Below are 27462 nucleotides of genomic sequence, written 5' to 3'. Positions count from 1 at the left end.
CTGAAGTGGCAGCTGGGTTTTTTGATGCCTTTGTATCTTTTGTCCAGAATTTACCCCAACTGTGCATTCACACAGTTATTTTTAGTCCCAAATAGTTTCTTTGCATTTTGTTGCTCAAGGAGGGACGTGTCTAGGTGCAAGCATTGTGGCGTTGCCACAAAGGGTCCCAGGTCCCAACCTGTCTCATCCCCCGTGAGACTCTACACCATTACCCTTAAGGGATAAGGAGAGAAGGTTTCTTTTTCTGAAACCTCTTCCCTCACTGACTTCTGTAGTGTCCATTCCAGGCCATAGGCCAAGTGGGGCTTGAAGCTTGTTTTCATCAATTTACTATAGATGATTTGATCCATAGTAAACTAAACTCAGAAGAGATTTGTTCATAAAAGCCAATTTAAGCAATTAGGAAGTTACACACAATTATGAAGAGGAATGGCTTGTAGGCATGGTAAGCAATTTAGCCTGTCTCATTCCTCTCGAATAAGAACAGTATTCTGGAAAATTAAATCAATATCAGAGAGTCTACTGGCCATTCATTCATCAGTTTATCAAATATTGATTAAGCATCTACCAAGTGGCAGGCACTTAGGTGAGAGACAGCATGAGGAATCTGAGATAGGCAAGTGGTTTAGGGATGTTGGAAGACCAAGCCGGGGTCTTGGGGGCTGGACTGCAGAGAGGAGGGCGGAATCCAGGCCCCAGAGGGCTGTGTACTTTCTGGTACAGAGCTAGGACTTGAATCTCTCTATAATCACAAGCCATTGAAATGTTTTAGTAAGCTCAGAAACAATTCTTTTAACTTCTAAGTATGTTATTATTTCATTTGACCGGTGGCTCAGTGGTAAAGAATCTGCCTGCAATGCATGAGACTAGGATTCAATCCCTGGGTCTGGAAGATCCCCTGGAGAAGAGAATGGCTACCCACTCCAGTATTCTTGCCTAGAGAATCCCATGCAGAGAGGCGCCTGGCGGGTTATAGCCCATGGGTTCGCAAAAGTCGACCAAGTGACTAACACTTTGGTAAGTCGTGTTTCACCCACTAGATACATGTGGTTGAAACAATAATGTTACTGGATTGAATTAGTAGATAGAAAATGACTGGAAATACAATATACCAAGCTCTCAGAAACTTTTTTTGTTAAAAACTATTTTTGTTATAAAAATAAACTACTGGCTAAGAATCACTACTATTCACAGGAGTTACCTGTATAACAAAAACACTGGGATATGTACTTAAGTTTTCAAACCAAGGAATAAGTTAATTTCAAAGAAAACAAAACAAACAAACAAATAGGATGAAATGAAATCTGTAATGATGAGCCACAATCATACAATTGAGTATGTTTCTCAAGTAGGGAGGCTCTAAAATCTATAGGTCTCAAATTAAAACTCATTACACATTTTTCTCCTTTTTTCTTTTTAAAAAAATTTAGCCACACTGCTGAGCATATAGGGTCTTATTTCCTCAACCAGGGATTGAACTCACGCCCCTTGCAATGGAAGCACAGAGTCTTAACCACTGGACCACCAGGGAAGTCCCTTCATTACATAGTTTTCATTTAATTTTTTTGATAGCAAATATATTTACATGGTTAAAAATCAAAATAATACGGAAATAATATCTTAAGAATCAATGCTCACACTCCTGTCCCTGTCTGCCCTGTACCCTGCCCAGCCCCTACCAGGAACCATCTGTATTATTTGCTGCTGCACTCTCATAGTCTTTCTTTAGGCAAAATCCACACCCATGTTGCAAATAGGATAGTTAATTAGAAAAAAAAGGGAAGAAAATAAACCAACCTTTGTTGGCAACCACTACTTGCCAGACACTGTTAGTTTTATGAGTTACGTTACTGATCCCCTATGACAACTCTGTGATGTTGATCTTATCTATCCCAAGAACAGACCTCCTGTCAGATGGGCAGAAATCTCAACCTTTGGTCCCGTACTTCAGAGGCACTTTCTCAGGCCTCCCCCAACCTGTAGCGTTTCATGTGGATTGAACACATCTTTTGATTTTTATATTTCAACTCATTGCCTTACCTTCATCACATCTTTAAAATGCCGACTTTTCAGGGTTGTTTTTGAGGATTAAATTGAGTTGCTAACGAAGTAGGTGGCATATAATAAGAGTTCTGTAAGTGGAAGCTATTAATATTATTAGAATGTCTCTGGGAGTACTTCCTCAGGCTAAACTCATTCAAAATGCATTGATTTCTGTTTAACTCATAAAAATGGCCCCCCTTTTGGTTTTGTTGTTGTTTTGTTTTTTGATGTGGATCATTTTTAAAGTCTTTATTGAATTTGTTACAATATTGCTTCTGTTTTATGTTTTGCTTTTTGGCCATGAGGCATGTGGGGTCTTAGCTCCCTGACCAGGGATCAGACCCACACTCCTTGCATTGGAAGGCAGAGTCTTAACCACAGGAACTCCAGGGAAATCCCATGGCCCCCTTTTTGGACTTAGTTTATTCTGATGCTGACCTTCTGATGCTGTGTGAGTAATAACCTTTGTCTTCTCCGTATTTAAACAGAATCCGGGTATTAGGTAGCCAGATCCTCTCTTGGACAGCCAGGATGAAAGCCTAGGAATAAGAGTTGCCACATTCATGCCACATCAAGGGTCAGCAAACTTTTATAAAGGGCCAGGTAGTAAATATTTTGGGTTTTAGGGGGTCTTTGTTGCAACTACTCCACTGCATTATTGCACAAAAGCAGCCCCATAGACAAGTGAGGCTAGTCATGTTCCAATAAAGCTTTATTATGGACATTGACATTTGAATCTCATATATTTTACGTGTCACCAAATATTTTTCTTCTTTTGATTTTTTCAACCATTTACAAATGTAAAGATTATCTTCAGCTCATGGGTCATACAAAGGCAGGGGATGCTTGGATTTGGCCTGTGGGACATAGTTTGCCAACTCCTACCTTAAATGACAATGATTTGATAAAACATCTCTTAAACTTGGTCAATTCTCTCTCTCTCTCTTTCCTCTCTCTCTCTCCTTCTCTTCTACTAAAACTATAAGCAAACAAGGAAAACAAAAGGCCCTTTTGGAAGGAATCCTCCTACTTACCCAGGGAACTACAATTTTATTTCTCTCATAAGCGGCTCAAGGTTTTGTAAATACAATTTAATGACTCACATACAAATTTAGATACAGATTTGAGGTGATGTCAACTCAATAGCACCGAGCCATGCTAGAAAAAAACCATAGTAGGCTGTACATCCAGCTGCTAGGAAATAAAGCAACCTCAGGATCTGATGTGTGTCAATTACCTTATTTAAAAACCAAACTTCATTCTCCAAAGAAGACATACAGATGGCTAACAAACACATGAAAATATGCTCAACATCACTCATTAACAGAGAAATGCAAATCAAAACCTCAATGAGGTACCATTACACGCCAGTCAGGATGGCTGCTATCCAAAAGTCTACAAGCAATAAATGCTGGAGAGGGTGTGGAGAAAAGGCAACCCTCTTACACTGCTGGTGGGAATGCAAACTAGTACAGCCACTATGGAGAACAGTGTGGAGATGCCTTAAAAAACTGGAAATAGAACTGCCATATGACCCAGCAATCCCACTCCTGGGCATACACACCGAGGAAACCAGATCTGAAAGAGACACGTGCACCCCAATGTTCATCGCAGCACTGTTTATAATAGCCAGGACATGGAAGCAACCTAGATGCCCATCAGCAGACGAATGGATAAGGAAGCTGTGGTACATATATACCATGGAATATTACTCAGTCATTAAAAAGAATTCATTTGAACCAGTTCTAATGAGGTGGATGAAACTGGAGCCCATTATACAGAGTGAAGTAAGCCAGAAAGAAAAATATCAATACAGTATACTAACGCATATATATGGAATTTAGAAAGATGGTAACGATAACCCTATATGCAAAACAGAAAAAGAGACACAGATGTATAGAACAGATTTTTGGACTCTATGGGAGAAGGCGAGGGTGGGATGATCTGAGAGAACAGCATCAAAACATGTATATTATCAAGTGTGAAACAGATCGCCAGTCCAGGTTGGATGCATGAGACAAGTGCTCGGGGCTGGTGCACTGGGAAGACCCAGAGGGACGGGATGGGGAGGGAGGTGGAAGGGGGTTCAGGATGGGGAACACATGTAAATCCATGGCTGGTTCATGTCAATGTATGGCAAAAACCACTACAATATTGTAATTAGTCTCCAACTAATAAAAATAATTGGGGAAAAAAAAGAAAAAAAAAAACAAACTTCAGAGGAGATTAAGGTGGTCTTGTTTCTTGCTACCTATATCCCTAGAAGGTGAGGGCTGGCACTGGCAATCTGGGCGGGGGGTGCAGAGAGCTCGGGAATTCCCTGCTCTAGCCTCCCTGGGCCTTTATCCTGGCTGAGGGACTAGAAGTCAGACTTCCTGGGGACACTTACAACCATGGCCACCTCTCTGGAATGCCATGCAGTGGCCTCTACCCTGTCTTGAGTCTTCACCGGTTTCATCTCCTGCCTCCAACCACCTTCATCCCTCCTCTCCCCACCACCATGACTTCCTCAAGAGTTCAGGCCTCTAGAAACAATAGTCAGGAAGGCAGGTTGTCTAAGGAAAACTTCTGCTTTCTGCAACACACCCCTATCTTGAGGCAAAGGAGCCCCAGAGCCTTGCTGTTTGGAAATGGTTTAGAGAAAAATGCTTTCATAATCTTATCATCCTGGGACACAAACATCTCTTTATCATCTGGGGAAGCTGATCATTTCAAAGGGGCAAACGGTCAGTGGCCGCCCACTTAGGAAAATTCCTTCTGTTCCTCTGGGTTTTTCAGAGTTCTGGATTCTCAGAAAGAAGAACTGGAATGCAGGGTGACCGATGAATGCTTTCAGAATTCTTTTTAGAATCTTCACTGCTAGCACAGAACCTAGCCCTTCACAGTGCTCAAAAGACGTCTGAATGTTGCCATGTTGAAGAAGAAATATTGGAACTGGGGCTTAAAAAATTTCAGTTGTCAAGAGATGAGTGAGGAATAGGGAATGGACAAAAGCATGGGGAAATGAAAGCATATAGTTAAGTACAAGGAAAGCAAAGACTTTATCCATATCATTAATCTAATGTTCTTCACCACCAGCCTTGGGAGAGCACCCGACTCAGTGAATATTTAATCAATGAAAGGATTTATGTAGAGAGGAGAGAGGAATAAGACTAGAAGGACAAGTCTAGCAGTCAGGTCTCAAGAGGAAACAGAATTTCCTCCTAATAATTCAAGCTCCACTTTACTGAAGGGATGACTTAAGGAGAGGAGTAAGAAGGGATGGGACTAGCAACAGGGGTTTCTCTGGTGGCTCAGACAGTGAAGAATCCGCATGCGACGCAGGAGACCTGAGTTCAATTCCTGGGTTGGGGAGATCCCCTGGAGAAAAATATGGCAATCCATTCCAGTATTCTTGCCTGGGAAATCCCACGCACAGAGGACCCTGGGGGCAAAGAGTTGGAGACAACTGAGCAACTAACACTTTCACTTTTTTTCTAGCAACAGAAGGCTGATAGCAGCCCTGGGGCTGAAAGAGCAAGGGGAGTCATTTTGCAGAAAAGATGTAGTAATTACCAGAGACAAGTACTGGAGTGGGGATGATGTGAGGAAGAAATATTGCAATCTCTGCCTCCTCCAGCCCTGCTTTCTCCTGCCAGGGCCTCCCATTGGCTGAACCCAACTACAGGCCAGAGATGGTGAGGGAAGGAGAGAAAAGGTTGGAGAACTGAAAACAGAATCACCAAGTTGTTTTTCTTTTTATTGAGATATGATGGACACAGAACATTATATTAGTTTAAGATGTACAAGTTAATGATTTGGTATTTATATATACTGCGAAATGATCACCACAATAAATTACATCCATCACCACACATAGCTACAAAATTTTTTTCCTTGTGATGAGAACTTTGAAGTTTTACTCTCTTGGCAACTTTCCTGAAAGGTGGGTTTAAAAAAAAAAAAAAATGGTGCCTTCCCTTCCCTGTGCCTTCTCCCAAGATAGCGCCAAAAAGATATATCATCTCTTATCATTTGGATTGAAAGACTATTAGTTGCCATTGGAGATTTTGAAGGAGGAAGTGACAAAAAATAAGGCATTGGGAAACCTTATCTGTGTTCACATTCCAGCCCTACCACTCCCTAACTGTAAACGTGGGCTAGTTATTAATATTTAAAAATCTCTGTGCCTCAACTTCCTTATCTAGACAACCAAGGAAATGATGGTAGCTATCTCGTACGGTAGTTATGAGACTCAAAGGAGATAATCTAAGTGAAGTGCTTGGGCCTAATATTATTGCTTTTCAAATTTGTCCTATATTGAAGAATTTACTATCAAATCAATGTTACAGCAAGATTTTAGTGAACATGACAATCATAAGGAAAAAGCTAGAGTTTGTTTTAATGACTTCATGACTATGCAATTTTATTGTTTTTGTCTTCCCAGCTAAGAAATTCCTTTCCCTAAGCACTGATTTCTCCACCTTTAAGTAACATTAGAATGTTACAGAGGCTTTGAGTAACACAGATGAAGTCCATCTACCTGGGATCTCAACCATACAACTGTGATTTCACTACTAACGCATTTCTGAAAATTGCTTCCTTAGCATTTCAGCGTTGTTTATTCGAAAGAACAACTGAAGCAGAAAGAAAATCAAGCAACAACAGGAGGTCTTCATTTTTAAACTCATCAGTTGGCAAGCCAAAAATTTGCTCAGATCTGTTGGGGGTTCAGATGTAAAATTGGTTTCTGATAGGAAAGTCAGTAGCTACAGTTTAAAACTCCGAAGCACATTTTCTTCTTCTTCCCCTACCCACTTCCTTATTTTTCTAATAAGAGTGTCACATGCTTTCCTAATAGTTAAAATGCATAACCCTGGGAGTGCAAAGTACTCCTGTTTATACCACCATTAAAATTTGAACAGATGTACACTTTATGGAAAGACTGGCTATAATTATGGTTCTTTAAGTCCCCTCCCCACCATTGCTAATTTTTAGTACTGCTATAAAAGAAACATTACTTTTACTGAGTTCTTGATGAATATTTGGGGAACCTTCTAAAATTATAAATGCATTTACAATTCTGATGCACCAATTTAACTTGCTTAGGTTAAACAGCAAGAGGATGTAAAAGTATTTAAATATCATTTTCATACCCAAGACTTCTAGTTATTTCAATATGTAGGTGAGCCTTCACGATGAGTCATACAGGGAAATTGCTTATTTTTGTAATGTACACTTTATACAAGTAAATGAATACTTCCCAAGTGAACGAAGTTGTTTTTTAAAGGTAGTGTAAAAAACAGTATCTCTCGGGCCATGAAAGCCCTTAAACAATGATTTTCAAGGACTTCCTCTGTCGTTGCTTAATAACATTCAAGGCCTACAGCCAGACTTCGGAATTACATGTTTAAAATTGCATATACCATATAATTACAGTTATTTCTTTTAGAGCAGAAAACTAGGCACATAGATTGGTTGGGACAAAAGGAAATTCACCAGACTGTTAACAGTAGTCATACATGGGTGCATGCATGCTAAGTTGCTGTCATGTCCAACGTTATGACCCTATGGACTGTAGCCCTCCAGGCTCCTCTGCCCATGGGACTCTGCAGGCAAGAATACTGCAGTGGGTTTCAATGTCCTCCTCTAGGGGAATCTTCCCAACTCAGGGATCAAACCCAAGTCTCTCATGTCTCCTGCACTGCAGGTGGTTCTTCACCGCTGAGCCACCAAGGAAGCCCAGTTATATATGGGAGTAGGACTAAAACAAAGTTTTAACAAATGTGCTAATCCCTTCCCAGGGATTTTTGATCCTCTTTCTATACCTTTCTTTTAGAATATGGTGTCAGAGGCAGTGGTGAAGAGCGTTTGAATACCCACTCCATCATCTACTACTGTGTGACTTTGTACTAGTACAAACATCTCTGCATCTCAGTTCAGTCAAGGGCAGAAAAGGATTATAATAACACATACCCCATATAAATGTGAGATGAAGAGAGTGGATACATACAAATCACTTAGAACAGGGGTCTCCAAACTCTGGGATCTAATGTCTGATGATCTAAGGTGGAGCTGATGTAATCATAATAGAAATAAAGTACACAGTAAATGTAACGTGGTTGAATCATCCCCAAACCATCCCCTCCCACCCCCTCAATCAGGTCCACAGCAAACTGTCTTCCAGAGACCAGTCCCTGGTGCCAGAAAGGTTGGGGACCGCTGACTTAGAACAGTAGCAGGAACTCACCTGGCAGGAGCAAGTGAGAATAATTATTTTGTTATTTATATTCAGTCTCTTCCAGTAGAAAGTGACCTCTTGAGGGAAGAGATAATCCTGTTTATTGCCTATATCGCTGGACCTTAATACCATGTCTAGCAAGTAACAGATGCTCAATAAAGATTTGTGAACATACGAATGAATGGATCCCACACATAGTGTGAAGCAACATTAGAATGCCGCTATTCCATGGGCAATGATGGAACTGTAATTGTTACTCCTAGTCTATAACCTTTCTTTTGGTTTAGCTGTCACTGGTTAGCATTTGCTCAGAAAGTGTCCCAAGGCTGTGTGCGCAGATCCAGGTCACTAGCAGTGGTTTGCCTCACGATAACTCTAGACGGACAAAGAACATTTAGAAGGAGTGTTACTCTGAGATGGTCAGCAATCTTCATCCTGGAAACTTTAGTCACCTTTCAGATTCTCACGTGGATTTTAAAGACTAGGTCACACCGAAAGTGTAGATTTGATGAGTCAAAAAGCACTCTGTCCACACGCAAAGTCAAGGTTTATAAACCAATCTTTCTGTGATTTAGCTCTGTCCTCGTCTTCAGAAGCTGCAGCCCAAAGCTATTGGGCAAAGCTGCACTTGTCTCAAAAGTCTTCCAGGAAGAGAAGGACTATTCACAAATGGCTGACTTACACCCTCACAGGGGATGAGTTTGCTTGCCTGAACTTTCTCCAAACCCCACTGGATTTCTAATAGTATTTTTTTAAAATGTAGCATATTTGAAATCTATTCAGAATTTCTGGTGATATACTGAAAATGATTGAGTTCAATTAATATATATGCTGTTGTTGCTAATATTTATCTCTATTCACAAAGCTAGACTTATTTTTAATTTTTTGGCCATGCCAAGAGGCATGTGGGATCTTAGTTTCTCAACCAGGGATCGAACCCATGCCCTGCTGCATTGGAAGTGAAGATTCACAACCACGGGGCCGTCAGGAAGTCTCAAGTTAGTCTTTTTTTTTTTTTTTTTTTTTTTTAATTTTTATTTTTATTTTTTTTTCCCAGTGGGTTTTGTCATACATTGATATGAATCAGCCATGGATTTACATGTATTCCCAATCCCGATCCCCCCTCCCACCTCCCTCTCCACCCGATTCCTCTGGGTCTTCCCAGTGCACCAGGCCGGAGCACTTGTCTCATGCATCCCACCTGGGCTGGTGATCTGTTTCACCATAGATAGTATACATGCTGTTCTTTTGAAATATCCCACCCTCACATTCTCCCACAAAGTTCAAAAGTCTGTTCTGTATTTCTGTGTCTCTTTTTCTGTTTTGCATATAGGGTTATCGTTACCATCTTTCTAAATTCCATATATATGTGTTAGTATGCTGTAATGTTCTTTATCTTTCTGGCTTACTTCACTCTGTATAATGGGCTCCAGTTTCATCCATCTCATTAGGACTGGTTCAAATGAATTCTTTTTAATGGCTGAGTAATATTCCATGGTGTATATGTACCACAGCTTCCTTATCCATTCATCTGCTGATGGGCATCTAGGTTGCTTCCATGTCCTGGCTATTATAAACAGTGCTGCGATGAACATTGGGGTGCACGTGTCTCTTTCAGATCTGGTTTCCTCAGTGTGTATGCCCAGAAGTGGGATTGCTGGGTCATATGGCAGTTCTATTTCCAGTTTTTTAAGAAATCTCCACACTGTTTTCCATAGCGGCTGTACTAGTTTGCATTCCCACCAACAGTGTAAGAGGGTTCCCTTTTCTCCACACCCTCTCCAGCATTTATTGCTTGTAGACTTTTGGATAGCAGCCATCCTGACTGGCGTGTAATGGTACCTCATTGTGGTTTTGATTTGCATTTCTCTGTTAATGAGTGATGTTGAGCATCTTTTCATGTGTTTGTTAGCCATCTGTATGTCTTCTTTGGAGAAATGTCTGTTTAGTTCTTTGGCCCATTTTTTGATTGGGTCATTTATTTTTCTGGAGTTGAGCTGCAGGAGTTGCTTGTATATTTTTGAGATTAATCCTTTGTCTGTTTCTTCATTTGCTATTATTTTCTCCCAATCTGAGGGCTGTCTTAAAAATATGGAACGCTTCACGAATTTGCGTGTCATCCTTGCGCAGGGGCCATGCTAATCTTCTCTGTATCGTTCCAATTTTAGTATATGTGCTGCCGAAGCGAGCACTCAAGTTAGTCTTTTTGTATGAAACAATCTCCTCAACTTCCTTCTCTCTGCGTTTCAGTCCTATTTCCTGTCCTCTTGCTTACGCAGAGGCTGAACTTTATTTTTTTTTCAAGGTTATTTTAATTTATTTTAATAATCATTTGGTCTCTTCTGAAATGCATGCTTATCTCCAGTGTATAGTGTATGTTTAATAATTGTCTGTTAAATAAGTGAAAGTGAGTCATCTAAGTAACATATTAAATGAAAATAAGACATTAATCTAATAAATTTACTCTATGCAATGAGAGCTATTTTTTTAATGTATCCATTATTTTTATTTTTATTATTTTTTTTTCATTTACTTTAAAAATGTTAAACACACATACATATACCACATATATCTTCACTTGTTTGAGTAAAGAAGGTATGTTATTATTACTTCCTTTTAAGATGAGGTGCCCAGGGCACTCAGAAGTGGGAGTGAATAAGTCACAGATCTCCTAAGAACTGTAACCTAGGATCCCTAAAGGCCTTTTATTAACCCATTATGGGTTATTAATTTATTAAATGAAGCTATAAAAATACTCAAAGAATGAGGAGGCAGAAATGGATTGGTCAGAATTAGTTAAGGACCAAGTAAACACGGGGCAATGCAGGGAATTCAGTGCAGGATAGAAGGGCAATTAGATCACACAGACCAGTATTTACACAATGGACAGAAGAGCCTGGTGGGCTACGGTCCACAGTCAGACAGGACCCACAGTAATGTACAAAGTGCTTTTTACATACCGGAGGAGAATAAATGAAAGGAGTGAAGAGGATCCCGAATTAGTATAGGTAGGAAGGTTCTGCTAACACACAGTCCTTAGGCCTTAAAATTGGCCTTATTGTGATTTTAAGTTGGTAAGGAAATATATTGGGATGACAAAGAAATCTAGATAGCTCCTTAATTAGTTTAAAATATAACACTGGTAGGTCAAAATCTGCCTTACAATTTTGTAAATTTTGATACCATTACTCTTTCTATAATATGGAAATTTTTGAATATAATTTTAAATCTTTGGTACATCAAGTGGGTTTCCAAGAGCTTTCATTCATGTTTCACAACTCTTTCCCATGCCACAGACATGGTATGCTCAGGCAGCACATGGAATCCTAGCACAAGGATGACCCATGTCCCTCAGAAGCCTGAGGCTGACCAAGAAGAAACATTTCTAGGACTTCCTCTGAGGCAGGCTCTCACTCAATAAACTCACTCAAGAAGCAGAGCAGTATTTGTCCTGAGAAGACCCAGGCATCCCTTAACTCAGTGACAGCTTGTTTTAAATCCCAACCCAGAACATGGCCCCAATCCACAGCCCCCTCCCACCCCACCTCTGAAGCAAAACATTATTCTGTAGGAAACTTCAAAGGTAGCAAAGTGTGAAAGTCTAAGAGTTAAGTCTACCTCCCCACCCCAGGGGGCCATCATGTACCATTTTACTGCAATTTCTCTTTGCTTTGTTTTTTCCAAGGATGCATTTAGCTACAGTAAGTAGGAAAAAAAAAAATCCCTATTCAAGAGAGTGGAGTCATTATCCACACACAAAAGGCCATTTAGAGAAAGAAAGGCTCAGTCAGTTCAAGCTGTGGCTGCCAGAGTCCAGACCTATTAGAAAAAAAAAAGGTTAGCTGTTTAAGTGGGAATGTGAAACAAAATGTCATAATTAGGGCTAACTGGGCACCCTCCCCCCCTGCCGAGAAAGCTGCCTGGGATCATAAACTAATTCCCTGAAAGTTCTAGGCTTAGGGGGAAGCAAATCATCAACTCTAAATGACAGTTCAGTGGTTAACCTTTACCCTGGAGGCTAGGTTTTCATTCTTTCTTGTTTTTCTTTTAGGTATTTTTTTTTTTAATAGATGTCACTTTTATAGGATTGGACTGTTGTTTTCTAGTTCTCCATTACTGGCATGCTGCAGATCACTCGTGTGTGTGTGTGTGTGTGTGTGTGTGTGTGTAAAAACCATGAAAAATATCCCCCAATAACAGTAGTTTCCTTTAGTGATGAACTGTGTGGGAGAATCGGGAATTAATTCTTTGTCTCTCTGTACTTCCTAATTGCTCTTTTTATTGACAAGTAAGTGGACAAGCTGGCTTAAAACTCAACATTCGAAAAAACTAAGATTATGGCATCTGGTCCCATCACTTCATGGCAAATAGATGGGGAAACAATAGAAACAGTGACAGACTTTATTTTCGTGGGCTCCAAAATCACTGCAGACTGTGATTGAAGTCATGAAATTAAAAGACACTTGCTCCTTGGAAGAAAAGCTAAGGCCAACCTAGACAGCATATTAAAAAGCAAAGACATCACTTTGCCAACAAAGGTCCAAAGCTATGGTTTTTCTAGTAGTCGTGTATGGATGTGAGAGTTGGACCATAAAGAAGGCTGAGTGCCAAAGAACAGATGCTTTTGAAAATGGTGCTGGAGAAGACTCTTCAGAGTCCCTTGGATGGTAAGGAGATCAAACCAGTCCTAAAGGAAATCAACACTGAATATTCATTGGAAGGATTGATACTGAAGCTGAAGCTCCAATACTCTGGCCACCTGATGCCAAGCGCCTACTCGTTGGAAAAGACCCTGATGCTGGGAAAGATTGAAGGCAGGAGGAGAAGGGGGTGGCAGAGGATGAAATGGTTAGGTAGCATCACTGACTGAACAGACATGAGTCTGAGCAAGCTCCAGGAGATGGTGAAGGATAGGGAAGCCTGTCATGCTGCAGTCCATGGAGTTGCAAAGAGTCAGACACAATTTTGCATCTGAACGGAACTGAAGGTAAAAGGGAGACAAAAAAACATGTAAAATATTTCAGATAAAATTTTCTACCATGTTTCCCTTAAAGGAGAAAACACAATTAGAGTTTAGACATGATTAATCATGAGGAGAAAGGAGGTATGTACCTCAGAGAAGAGGCAGCATCGTGAAGGCAGAAGCACCCACAGGACTGTTAATAGGCTTCACTTCTCCTTTTCTTCAGCCATATAAGGGCATCCGGGTAAAAGCAATTTCAGACTGACGGATGTTCATAGTTAATAATACAGTAAATTCTCAGGATTTAGCATACTCAGAGGCATGGGGTTCTTTTTTTTTAAAGAAGAGTTTGTCATTGTATTTTTATTTTTAAATTATTTGGCTGCACTGGGTCTTAGTTACAGCACACAGGATCTTCGATCTTTGATGCCACGTGTGGAATCTTTAGCTGCGGCATGTGGGATCTAGTTCCCCGACCGGGGATCGAACCCAGACCCCCTGCATTGGGAGCACAGAGTCTTAGCCACTGGATCACCAGGAAGTCCAAGGCATGGTATCCTGATTGATAAAACAATGTGAGAATGAGTCCATGCCAGTTATTTAATAGCTACTTCCTGTCTGATTGGTTGGAATCTTCCAGTTTACTAGAGGGTGACCATATACACAGGACATGTATAACCAGTGTCCAATAAATAAGGTGAGGCCTGAACTATTATTGAAAATTTAATGTTTAACGATTCAGAAGGCACTTTGGGATCTTGCAGAGCCTCGACTAATTATTTTGGATATCAGTGATGAATATAACACAGAATGCAATATAACACAAATTCATAAGTGGTTTCTTTTGCTAGATTATGTGACAATTTTGCTTTTTATGCAGTATTTCTAAAGTGACTTGCAGATAAAATGGAGAAAATTGCTTAGCAAATAGAGACTAGGCATTTTACTTACACCTTTATGGACTTTCATGAACACCTGCTTTCATTTTTACCGCCCTCATAACAAAATATTTATTGAATGTGGGACATGTAAAGCAAAAAGCATGCTTCCTGTGTTCACATGGCTTAATTAATCATTTAAGAAGTATGTAGGGTAAGGGCATCTTCTTTAAATCCTGAGATGTCTTTTCCATTTTTTTGCACCAAAAAGTTTTGTCTAGGTAGAGTTTTATCCAGATAGAGGAAGGGAAAGGGAGAATCATTAAATCTTTTGGCTTGTGAGAAAAGAACCGATGTGAATAAAGAGTTGCAGGCAAGTCAAAGATTGAGAAAAGAACACCAATTTAATTCATGCAACAAATATTTTTGAAGGTCTATTATGTTCCAGGTGCTATTGTTGGGACTTGAGATACACAGATTTTACTAGAGGAAACAGACAATAAATAGGCCTCATGAAAATACAAAGGATGTTCTTGTTGTTTAGTCACCGAGTCATGTCCAGCTCTTTTTGCTAACCCACGGACTGTAGCCCGCCAGGCTCCTCTGTCCATGGAATTTTCCAGGCAAGAATACTAGTGTGAGTTGCTGTTTTCTTCTCCAGGGAATCTTTCCAACACAGGGATTGAATCTGGGTCTCCTGCACTGCAGGCAGATTCTTTACTCTCTGAGCCATCAGGGAAGCCCATAAAGGATGCTAGACAAAAATAAACATTATGAAAATATTGAGCAGGCTATGGGAGGGTATCAAAGAAAGGGTAGCTTCTGGAATTTTAAATAGTGTGGTTAGGTTAGATACCTTTGTTTGAACAGAGGCTTGAAGGAAATAAAGGAGTTAGTCCCATGGATATGAGAGGTTGAGGTATTTCTGGCTACATATAAGACATAATGGAAAGTAGAAAATTACTTATTGAGAAAAATACTAAGGGCAGACTATGGGAAGAAGAAGAAAGTATAGTTATTGGTGTCAAATAGGCTGCCAGGAAATCCCTAAAGTAATTCTGAAATGCTTGGCTTTGGAAATTGTGATTGGGAGAAATAATAAAAATAATCTCTCTGTCCAAATATGATTAGCACATGGACATGGGTCTACAGAATAAACAGGTTAATGTGTACACACCTAAATTCTGGCATATTTCTAGTTAGCTAATACCACATTGGGTACATTCTTTTTTTTTTTTTTAATTGGAGTATAGTTTTGAGGCTTTCCAGGTGGTTCAGTGGTAAAGAATCTGCCTGCCAGTGCAGAAGACACAAGAGAATTGGGTTCAGTCTCTGGGTTGGGAAGATCCCTTGGAATAGGAAAGGGCAACCCACTCCAGTATTCTTGCCTGGAAAATCCTATGAACAGAGAAACCTGGCGGGCTCCAGTCCAGGGGGTCACAATGAGCTGGACACGACCACGTGACTGAGCATAATTTATTTCAGTGGGACATGTAAAGCACAGTTGCTTTCCAATGTTGTGTTAGTTTCTGTCATACAATGAAGTGAATCAGCTACATGTATACATATATCCCCTCCTTCTTGGGTCTCCCTCCCACCCCCATGCCCCTGTCCTACTCCTCTAGGTCATCACGGAGCACCAAGCTGAGGTTCTGTGCTTTATAGCAGGGAAAGATTCTTTACTACTGAGCCACACGGGAAGCCCATAAATGATGCTAGATGATAATAAAAGTTACCAAAATATTGAGTCAGGTATGGGAGGGTATCACAGAAAAAGTTATCTATTCTACACCTAGAAGTGTATATCACTACTAGGTGATTAAGATGCCAATCAGATATACCACCCTCCCCTTCCACCCCTGTGTCTGCGTGTTTGTTCTTCATGTCTGGGTGTCTATTGCTGCTCTGCAAATAGGTTCATCAGTACCATTTTTCTAAATTCCACATACATGCTTTAATACAAGCTACTCATTTTTTTCTTTCTGACTTACTTCACTCTGTATGACAGACTCTGGGTCCATCCACAACTCTACAAAAGGACCCAACTGAAATCCCTATCAAAGGACCAATGGCATTCTTCACAGAATTAGAACAAAAATTTTTACAAGCTGTATGGAAACTCAAAAGACCTCGAAAAGCCATAGCAATCTTGAGAAAGAAAAATGAAGCTGGAGGAATCAGGCTCCCTGACTTCAAACCATTCATTCTTTTATCATTTATGTTCCGAGGACCACATGTGTCAGACACTGTGTTGAAAACTAGGGAGAAGTGATGAGCAAGCAAATCAGACGTGGTTCCTCCATTCACGGGAGAGACGTTCCTTAATTAAATGATGCATTTGTTATCTTGTTCTAAGTGCTGTGGAAAATTACATGAAAGTTGGAAAGCATATTGTAGAGTTACTTGACCTACTTCGGGAGACAGGAAAAGATTCCACTACGAAGGTGATATTTGAGCCACGATGTGAGTGATGAGTTAGCATTAACCAGGGAAAGAGAAAGATTCATGCAGGCAGAGGTGGGATATATTCGAAGTACTGAAAGGCCAGTGGCTTAAGGAGGGAAGAACGATTCAGTCAGCAGCAACAGGGCGTGCTCACATGTAAGGCCACTGGGGACAGTTAAATGAAGGGACTCTTTGCAGTGGGGTCTGAATGGTTAAGGGAAGTCAACATGACTGTGTGGTACCCAAGAATGAAAAGTTGTTCCTGTGCTTGGGCATCACAGTGGAAGGCAGGAGTATTTATCAGAGAAAAGGGCTCTGGGAAAGAGACACACTTCACAGTGGCTGTGGCAGTAAGGAGACGCATAGTCTGAAGCTACACAGCGAGAAGAAATAGCAGACCGCAGTCTCCAGCCACCTCCTCATTTCCAGCGTTTCATTAGTCGTGGTGGTTTAGTTGCTAATTCATGCCCCACTCTTGCAATCCCATGGACTGTAGCCCACTGGGCTCCTCTGTCCATGGGATTTCCCAGCCAAGAATACTAGAGTGGGTTGCAGTTTCCTTCTCCAGGGGATCTTCCTGACCCCGGGGTCAAACCCAGGTCTCCTGCATTGCAGGAGGTTTCTTTACTGACTGAGGCACCAGAGAAGCTTCCTTAGTCAAACGCACCGTAAGTCAGGTGACGGGGAGCCCCGTGATGCCGCTTATCACAAGTGAGCTCTCAGCGCGCACCGCAGGGTGGAGAGGAATAACGCGGACCTGCAGGGGCAAGTGGAAAATGTCCTGCAGGGGATGCGCCCGGTGGTTCCAGATCTTATCAGCCAAGTGAGGGACTAGAGCGTTTGTTCTTCTGAACGTGATCGGCAAAGAGGGAAAGACGGGATCAGATTTGCATTCATAAAGGAACGTTATTGGTGTCAGAGGAGCAGATTGGAAGCTGGGTGGGAGGTGTTGTAGTGGTCCCAGTGGGAGGTGACGGGAGCCTCTACTGATCTGGGGGTTGTCTCAGGTGTGGAGGTGTGGGGAGATTCTGGAGGCAATGAGTTTGTGCTGGTTTGGAAATGGGTGATGTGAAGGAGCGTGTGAGTGGTATGAAGTCTAGATTTCGGATATGTGGTGGTGCCATTCTCTGAAGGAGGAGCAGGTTTGGGAATTAGGGAAAATCAGGAGCTTGGTTTTGGAAATACTGAGTCTTTGGCGTAAAGGTCAAGTCAGCACCTCCACTTAAGTAGGTGTTTACCAGCTACTTTTATTGTGTCCCAATAAGGTGCCATGCTAAGCACTTTAGATCAAGTATTTTCTCCAATCCTCAAAATACTAAGGCAGACGTTATTGTTCCCATTTTATCGAGGAGAAAACTGAGGCTCGGGGAGGTCAAATATCCTGTTTACATTTACTATTTGAAATACAGACACTTGAAACCCCAACGGACGCTCCTTTCTTTCTGTACTGCTGTGTCTGCAGGTCACAGAAGCATCAGACAAGCCTGTAGGAAGGCTGAGGAAGAGTGAAAAAGAATTCTGTTCTGAAGCCTTTCATTTGAGGAAAATATGGGCTTTGTCTCATTGGATTCTAGAGTAGGCTCATATGAATTTCAATTAACCAATCAGTCAGCACTCCATGAGCAATTATTATATGATTAGGATTTTGCTGGCCATTATATATATAAGGATTATGAAAAATATAAAATATGAGCCTTGATTTCAAGAACTTAAAATTTAGCTGAGGAGGCTAAATACACTCAGGAAATAATTTTACCTATGATAACATAATATGCTGGTAACGAAATGCCAGGTTGTATAGGGCTGACAGCCTGAGGAAAGGATAATATATCCCATGATAAGGTCTTACTTAGGGGAGAGTTGCATTACGTGTACAAAAGGAAATTGAAGAAGGGGAGAATTCTGTGCATTGACGGTCTAAGAAATTTCACCAATTGAGAGCCTGTCGGCAGATTAGATGTCTCCTTCTGAGAAATTTCTTAAGATACACAATTAATTACAGGTTTACAATTAGCTACATAAAGTATGTATCAAATGGTCTGAGAGTTGAAATCTCTGAGAACTTGTCTTATTTAACATTTATTTTTGAAATTCTTGCAACCAAGAGTCCTTTGCTTTTTTTTTTTTTGATAGACAATGGAGAGCAATCTGTTCATATCTCTGTGGAAGGAGAGGCTGAAATTGCAAATATATTTCAATCTGATACAATCTAATCCTTATCCCAATAATGAAAAATGCCATCAACAGATCTAAGATCTTTGCGGCACCATAAAGATTATTCTTTATGGGAAAATCGCCTCAAATTTATTTCCAAAAGGAAAGATAAGACTTCTTAAATAATGGCACCCAGAAAATAGACATTTTCTTAGTAGCGGGTATTATAATAATCGACATTTGTATAGTACCTTATGATTTACGAAGTACTTTATAGACTTTATCTCACTTGATAACTAAGCAAAGCCAAACTTTCATCAGAAAGTTATGTTGGTTATATAGTTCCCCAAAGAGAAAAAATTGTGTTTGTTTTAACAAATTTAGAAACAAAAAAATCAGTCTTAGCTTCTTAGGCATGAGAAGGAAATCACGGATTACCACAACATATAATAACTTTATAATAATATAGCAAGGACTATAATTACAAGAATAATATATATTGAACCTTTGCTATATATCTGGTCCTGGTCTATGCACTTTAGGTATTAACTTGCATAAGCCTATAAAAGTCCCATGCAGAAGGTATTATTTCCATTACATAGATGAGGAAACTCAGGCACAAGTGTTTAAGTAACTTGCTAAGGTCCTACAAGCAGTAAGTGGAAGACCTGGGCTTTGAACCTGAGAAGTCTGGCTCCAGAAGACTCACTCTTAAACACTCAAGACTCTTTCTAAAAATGTAAATTGTCCCTAATATAAACATTGTTTCTTAAACAAAACTGTAAAATAGCCAATGATTTACAAACAAAAATAAAGAGGAAAAAAGGATAGGCATTATTGTGAAAGCTAATCAAAACAATAAAATCCCAGGGAGAGGAAGAAGGATCATAAAAACTAAAAATCTGCTCAAAGATTTAGAAATGGAAGTGTTTCTTTTTCACTAGTCTCTGAAGAAAGAGAAAGGAAGGTTAAGAAGGAAGAGACTAATTTGTGATCCAAGAATAACTCAAGGTTATCATAATTATAAAAATGTTTTTAACCCTTCCAAAAATTATTTCCTGCTTTACTTGGAGAGGACACAGTAGTTCTTATGACATAGAATAAATCCATTCCCAAGCAACAGGGATAAGGTCTAGAGACAAATAGATAGTCTAAAATCTTGGGTATCTCATTGAGGACTGCAAACTCTTTAACTTGTTCCTCATTCTGGGTGTGTGAGGGCCAAAGGTGAAAGTACCAACAGAATTCATTCCTTTTTATGATCTTTAATCATTTACTTATTTAAACATTTTTTTTTTTAATTGGAGATCCCCTGGAGGAGGGCTTGGCAACCCACTCCAGTATTCTTGCCTGGAGAATCCCAGAGACAGAGGAGCCTGGTGGGCTGTAGTTCACAGGGTCGCAAAGAGCCGGACACGACTCAAGGGATTTAGCACACAGCACATAGCTGCTTTACAACGTTGTGTTAGCTTTTTCTGTACAGCGAAGTGAATCAACTATATGTGTACATATATCCTCTCTTTTCTGAGGTCACCACAGAGCATTGAGGTCACTACAGAGCGCCAGGTAGAGGTCCCCATGCTTTACAGGAGGTTCTCATTAGATATCTATTTTATACACAGTAGTGAACATATGTCAGTTCCAATATGACATGTATACGTCAGTCTTAATCCATTCCACACCACCCCCTCCCTCCTTGGTATCCATATGTTTGTTCTCTATGTCTATGTCTCTATTTTTGCTTTGCAAATAAGTTCATCTATAACATTTTTCTAGATTCCACATATATGTGTTAACATACAATTTTTGTTTTTCTCTTTCTGACTTACTTCTGTATGACAGTCTCTAGGTCCGTCCATGTCTCTACAAATGACCCAATTTCACTCCTTTTTGTGACTGAGTAATGTTCCATTGTATGTATGCACCACTTCTCCTTTAATCCATTCATCTGCTGATGGATAAAGTTGCTGTCATGTCCTGGCTACTGTAAACAGTGCTGCAATGAACATTTGGGTGCATGTATCGTTTTGAATTATGGTTTTCTCAGAGTGTATGCCCAGGAGTGGAATTGCTGGTTCATACAATAGGTTTATTCCTAGTTTGTTAAGGAATCTCCATGCTGTTCTCCACAGTGGCTGCATCAATTTACATTTCCACTAACAGTGTAAGAGGGTTCCCTTTCCTCCACACCCTCTCCAGCATTTATTGTTTGTAAATTTTTTACTGATTCTTTCAAGTGAGGATACCTGGCAAGTAGCTCTACCCAGCTTCCCATAAGTCTCTTGTAATAGGAAGGAAATTGTGTCGAGGTTTGACGACGTCTGTAATTTGGGGCAAAAATGGTAAATCCCCATCAACTCTGATAAAGTATGAAAAGGAACTCAGAGCTGCTTTGCATTTGGGGATTCAAAGAAGAGATTCTTTTCCAGTGTTCCCCTGAGGAGGCTAAAATATAGGATTTTTCCTAATGTCCTTGCAGTAAGAGGGATGGGTGCAAACCTTAAGATACTGGTATCTCTTGCCTACTGTGTAGAGTGAGAAACTCACAGGGGATATGGTCAAGAACAAGGTCTGTGTGTGCTTAACTTTCTGACTCATAATCTGGAAAGCAATCTCTTATCTCCCATGCAAGAGAAAGGAAAAAAATATTTTGCTTTTTCTGATCACAAAATTAAATTTTCTAAAATGATATGAAAATGTACTTTATTAAAGACTCAGTGTTGTGCTGGACTTTTTCACAATTTAGTTTTGATCAAAAGACTCTTTTAGAAGTGTTTATGTCTGTGGAACATTTTAAAATCTCATTAAGGACGCTTTATTGATATGAGGGATAAAATCACAATAAAAAACACCGTATGTGAATGTTCTATGGATTTTGCTATATTGCTTTTCCTGCCCCAATAAAATTCATAATATTAGAAATAAGCATGTTTTACTTTTTGACCTACTAATTGATTCTTCGCTGCAAGACTTAGAGCAATGTTTTCAAACTGTGATCAGCAACACAGAGGGTAACAAAATCAATTCGTTGGACCTTGCCAACGAAGTATTAAATGGTTGCTTTAAATGGTTAAGTGTTAAAAAGTAAAAATGAAATAGAATGGGCTAGAATAGAAATATTAGAGTATATCACACAAGATAAAAATAGTATTATTTCATTATATTTTGTTTCAATTATTTACGTGTATGTGTACTGAGATATAAAATGTTTTTTTTTTTAATTGGAGTACAGTTGCTATAAAACATTGTGTTAGTTTCTGCTGTAGAGCGAAGTGAATCAACTATAAGTACACATGGAATCCCTCCCTCTTGGGCTTCCCTCCCATACCCACCCCCCCACCCCTCGAGGGTATCACAGAGCACCAAGCAAGCCCCCTGAGCTTCATAGCAGGTTCCTACTAGTGATCTGTTTCACTACATGATAATGTATTTATGACAATCGTAATCTCCCAATTCATCCACCCCCACCACGTCCACACATCCATTCTCTACATTGTATCTCTATTCCTGCCCTGCAAATAGGTTTTGTTTTTGATAAGAGTGAAGAAGAAAAGTTTCGAAAGCCTCTGACTTGAAGAGACTGTTGGACAAGAATATCAGCCCAGTCCTGATGGTTCACCCTTTACTCCCAAATCCACAACTCGACATTCAAGAGTGCCTTGCTGAATTTTGATACAGTCATATGATGAATATTATACAGTGGTGAATATGAGTAAGCTCCAGCTTTTATGAAACAATATACATCTTAGAAACACACTATTGGAATGCAAAACTAAGATGCAGAAAAATACATTCACTATGATACCATTTCACTGAAGCTCTAAGAAAGCTAAAATTAATAGTAATTGTCTAATGATACATAATAAAGCCACAGAAAAGACAAACATAAAATCTAGGAACAAGACCACCTCTGTGCAGGAGGCAGGGGAAAGTGGAGGAGTCTGGGGAAAAATATGCCAGAAGTTTCTATGCCATTGTTCATATTCCAGTTCTTAAGTTGGGGAGGTGGTTATTATGTTTCATAACTTAAATATACTCCTCAATCTGTATTACATTAATATTTTTGCTTATACCCAACAACAAAAGAGTGAACTTGTTAATCAACTTTATAAGGAAGCAAATCTATTTTTTTTTCTTAAATATTGTCTTTGATAGAAGTCTGATAACTAACCTTATTCCTAAAACACGCTGCCTTTCCCAGTGATGGAGTGGCCAATAATATCCCAGACAACTAAGCTTATCTAAAAATAAGATTAGCTTTCAACCAGCTGCCTGGAAATGACTGAGTAAATGAAGATGATTTTCTCAAAATTGCAGACTCCCCTCTGTGACCTTGCATAATGTTCTTCTTTTCATTGCCTCAGTTTCTCCAGCTGCAAAAAAAAAAAATTATGTGTATCTCTGGATTCCTGCTCCCTCCTTATCCTGCTCTAATCATCAAAGAATAAGAGCAAGCATTTCTAAGCAGTACTTCACAAATTTGCTATTTGATGGACACTCCATCGAAAAAGACTTTTGAATGACTGCCAAAATACCTAGCTCCCATTCAGACAGCAAAGTTCATTTCATAGTTGAGCTCTTTTGCTGTAAAGGGGAAAAGTACTTCTTGAATGGTGGAAATGCAGCTGGCTGCAGTTTCCTGTCTTTAGAGAATTAAATTATATATATATAAAAAAAATGTTAAGTGCTCACTCAGCAGTTAGACTGTAGTTTCTATATGCAGCCCCACTTCCTCCATGTAAGTACACAGAATCCCCAAATCAAACACAGCCTGCCTTCCAAATTCATGAGACAGTTGACTGTTTGGGATTTAAACTATCTTTTCCAAAGAAGACCACGTTAGATATGATGGACTGGGTCTCTATGGGTCTCTCAGGGAGATGGTGCTGGAAGTTCTCCGGCGCCTCTTGCTTTCAAGGCCCAGGGGGTGAAGGATTTGGTGGGAAAGACTGAGGGGCAGAACTGTAGAGTCAGCAGAAACATTTGCAAAGGGAAGTTGTTACACCAGACTGGGGAGTCCCCCTCGGGGGCCACCTCTCAATGCCGCTCCATCCTGGGCAGCTGACCGTGACAGTGGGTGGGATGTGCAGGCGTGGGGCCCTTCAGTGGAGGACACCCGTGGCAAAGGGGGGCTTCCAAAGGGAGGCAAGCCAGATGGGACTTAGTAAGGGTCAGGGGACCCATCTGTACGTACTGAAAAAAAGGAACCTTCAGGACGGCTGAAAATGAATAAGCATGTCCAAACATTTCTCAGGTACGCTGTTCAAGACTCAGAGAAAGGGAAAACTACTGTCTGGATGACATGTACTTCTCTTGTTCTTTTTTTTGCTTGCTCTTCTTTAATGAAGGGGCAAAAATCCGGAGTGCTCAAAGCCATAACAACCCCATTCCTGGTTGGATGACAGCCCAAGGCTAATGGAAGCATGGTGGTAGCAGAAAAACAAGAGTGATCCTGGCAGTGGGAAGATTCTATATATGTGTTAGATACTGTTATCCATTGTCGCCAAGATGAAAGGAAAAGGCTGACAAAGTATGGGTACTGAGTAACGAGGCCAGGAGATTCTGGGCTCTTATGGAAGCAGCTCTATCTCTCAGAGCTTCACAGTTCCACCTATAGTCTGAAGAGGGCCAGGTAAATTTACACTGACAACTGAATCAATGTAAATAAAACTCTTTTTATATTTTTATTACCTATATATATTATATATTTCTTATATTTCCTGTCCCTATTCAAAGTAATATATATATATGTATAAAAATATATATACATGTAATTTCCAAAATTGGAATTGTAAAATTCATAGAGTTTCATGATAAAGTGAAAAAACAAGATATAATCTAGGTCTACTTCAGCACAATCACACAGATTAGCAAAGACCTTAAGACTAGGACCTGAAATGTCAGAATGCCTCTTTTTTTAAAAAAATCTTTATTTACTTATTTTTGGCTGTGCTGAGCCTCTGTTGCGGCACTTGAGCTTTCTCTAGCTGTGGTGCACGGGCTTCTCGTTGTGGTGGCGTCTCCTGTTGCAGGGCATGGGCTCGAGAGTAGGAGGGCTTCAGTAGTGGTGGCATGTGGGCTGAGTGGCCCCACGGCATGTGGAATCTTCCCAGACCAGGGATTGAACCTGTGTCCCCCACACTGGTAGATGGATTCTTAACCACTGGGCCACCAAGGAAGTCCCAGACTACATCTTAAAGAGAAGAGTTTGTAGGAAAGCAAAAATTTTTGTAGGAAAATGAGAAAGACAAGATTCACTTTTGTCTCCATCCTTGGGACAATTCTACAGGCTATGACTTGGAGCTACCAGCGGAGTCATTGTCTTTTTTCTCTCTCTCCTTCATATAAAAATTATTGAGAATTCATGCAGCGTTTGGGACAATGCAAAGGAATGAAAAGTGACAACAACAAAAGCTATTATCATTTTCTAAAATGGAAAAGGGTAGGTAAAAATCTTGCTGGTGACAAAGAGACTTTGCATCTTCAAGTGATCTGACAGCCAAAGGGAACAATAGAAATTGTCACTGGTTAGTAAGTTCCAAGCTACAACCCCATGTGATTCTTTACAAGTTTCGACACTGAATTGCTATTAACAGCAGAAAAGTTTTAGAGGAAAAAATAGTGTTCGAGTTAATACATCTTAGAGTAAGGATGTATCATTTTAACAGCCTGTGCTCCAGAAAGTCAATACTTTAATTAAATCAAGACTATCCCATCACTTTGAAACATACCAGCATTCTTAGATAAAGTCATGGCAAAGTACTTTACAAAAGATTCAGCAGTAATAATCCACTAATACAGTTAACCAATGATTTTATATAGCAGGATGTTTCTTAGCCTCAAACTCTTCAGTTACTCATGAAATCAGCACACTCAAAGTTTTCATTCAATGAGAAGTGTAGGTGGATTGATTCATTTATACCAGAAATGTCTCCTGAGTGGCCCTATTTAAGGTTCTTTGGCGGATGCAAAGATAATTAGGTTCATACCTCATTTTTCTAGGAGCTTTATGCTTAACAGGTGAGATCAGACATGCATATAGAAACTAGAATGTAAGGTCAACTGTAAATGTCAGAGGAGATTGACAGATGACAAATCAGAGAAGATCTGGGAAAACTTTAGGAAAGAAATGTACTGGGCTATGAACTAGACATCCAGGATGGTCAGGAAACAGATCAGATGTAAGAAAAAGTACAATCAAAGGCATGGTTTGGGCAATTTCAATCAGTCAGTTTAGCTAGCTGGAGACAAGCATGAACAGGAATGCCAGGCAGTGTGGTAGAAAGGACTGAAAGAATTCTTCATGGAACGAAGGAGTAGGAATGTCAAGTTAAGGAGCTACGTTGGACAGCTCAGCTCCCCGCTCACAGGCAACTTGTTTCTCTCCCTACACTGGCACCATCCAAGCCACTGTTTAAAACCTACCATTGAAATAACTCTCTTTTACAGATGAGAGTTTAGCACACAAGGAAGTATTTTAGGAGATTGTAAAATAACATGTAATTGATTCTTTTACCTAAACTTGCAGATTAATTTTGCTTTTACTCCATGTTTGCCAAGAAACAATGTCACATAAATATCATTGACCAAATTGATATAAAGGGATGGATGAGCATATGGATGGGTGGGTGGACACGTGGTGAGCATGTGACTGAGTGGTCGAGTGGGACTGGATGTGTGAGTGGATGAGTGAATAGTTAAACAGGTGGATTCACAGGTCAATGGTGGTGGGTGGATGAGAAGGTGGAGAGTACTGAGTGGTTGGCTTGCCAGATGCTTAAAGTAGTTAGATGATTTTCTGTATGATTCCATGATTAATTGTTGAACAGGCAAGAAAAAAATGGTCAATAATATAAATCCAAATGATTGTTTGCACATAAGTTTTAGTCTGGCTATATGAGTCAAGCTTATTTTTCAGTGGGCTTATAAAGTGAGCACACCCTTTACTGCATATTGGAATACAATTCGAGAGACTTATGTCCTTTTATTTCCTTCATCCCTTTCTTCAATCATATAGGGATTCATGTTTTCCCAAGCATAACTCAAGTGAAATGAGGCAAAGCCACTGAAAAGGCAAAAGTTAATTAGGTAAATGTCAGGTGATTTTTTTAAAAAATTACATCTATAATGACATTCTATAAGAGAGGCTATTCAGAGACAGCAACAGTTTTGAAAACTGTAAATTACTGATGTTTAACTTTCAAAATCAACAAACACTAATTAACAAGCCAATCAGCCAACCAACCAGCCAAACATTTCAAAACACCAACTTTGTGTAAGCAGGACACAGTACACTGGTAAAATAAGGTCTTAAGAGAGACACCCTTGCTATTTAAAGTGTGGTCCTTGGACCAGAAGCATTAGCATCACTGGGAGTTTGTTAGAATCTGAGGCCCTGTTTCACACTTAATATGCAATTTTACACATGCATTAAAGTTTGAGAAGCACTGATGTATGCTCTTCTTAGAAATCAAAAGTATATAATGTCATAAGTTAAGTTTTGTTTAATCTAATGTTTACCAACATTATTTCATCATGGATCCCTTTCTCAATGGAACACCCACTCAACACTGCATGGAAATTATGGAGCACAGTTTAGGTGCTGCTGGGCTCAGTGAGCATTAAGGTCCTCCCAAATAAAGCATTCTATGTCTCTGTTAATTATATAGTTGTGTGTGTATATATATGTATATGTGTGTGTGTGTGTGTGGTATGTGTGTGTGTATACTAAATTCATCTGGACTTCCCTGGTGGCTCAG

General features: G+C 39.9%; 1 protein-coding gene and 1 non-coding gene across 3 annotated transcripts in view; both read right to left on the bottom strand.

Moving 5' to 3' along the window:
- Positions 1-27462, bottom strand: part of RASGEF1B (RasGEF domain family member 1B) — a 483692-nt gene that overhangs the window by 82929 nt on the left and 373301 nt on the right. The window lies entirely within an intron of this gene.
- Positions 10349-10455, bottom strand: LOC122696692. Its single transcript, XR_006341822.1, has one exon. It is a non-coding gene; the product is annotated as a U6 spliceosomal RNA (small nuclear RNA).

This window comes from Cervus elaphus, chromosome 6 (assembly GCF_910594005.1).
Source record: "Cervus elaphus chromosome 6, mCerEla1.1, whole genome shotgun sequence".
Lineage (NCBI taxonomy): Eukaryota > Metazoa > Chordata > Mammalia > Artiodactyla > Cervidae > Cervus > Cervus elaphus.
The sequence above is the reverse complement of the archived record's forward strand: the minus strand, read 5'-3'. Positions and strand labels throughout refer to the sequence as shown.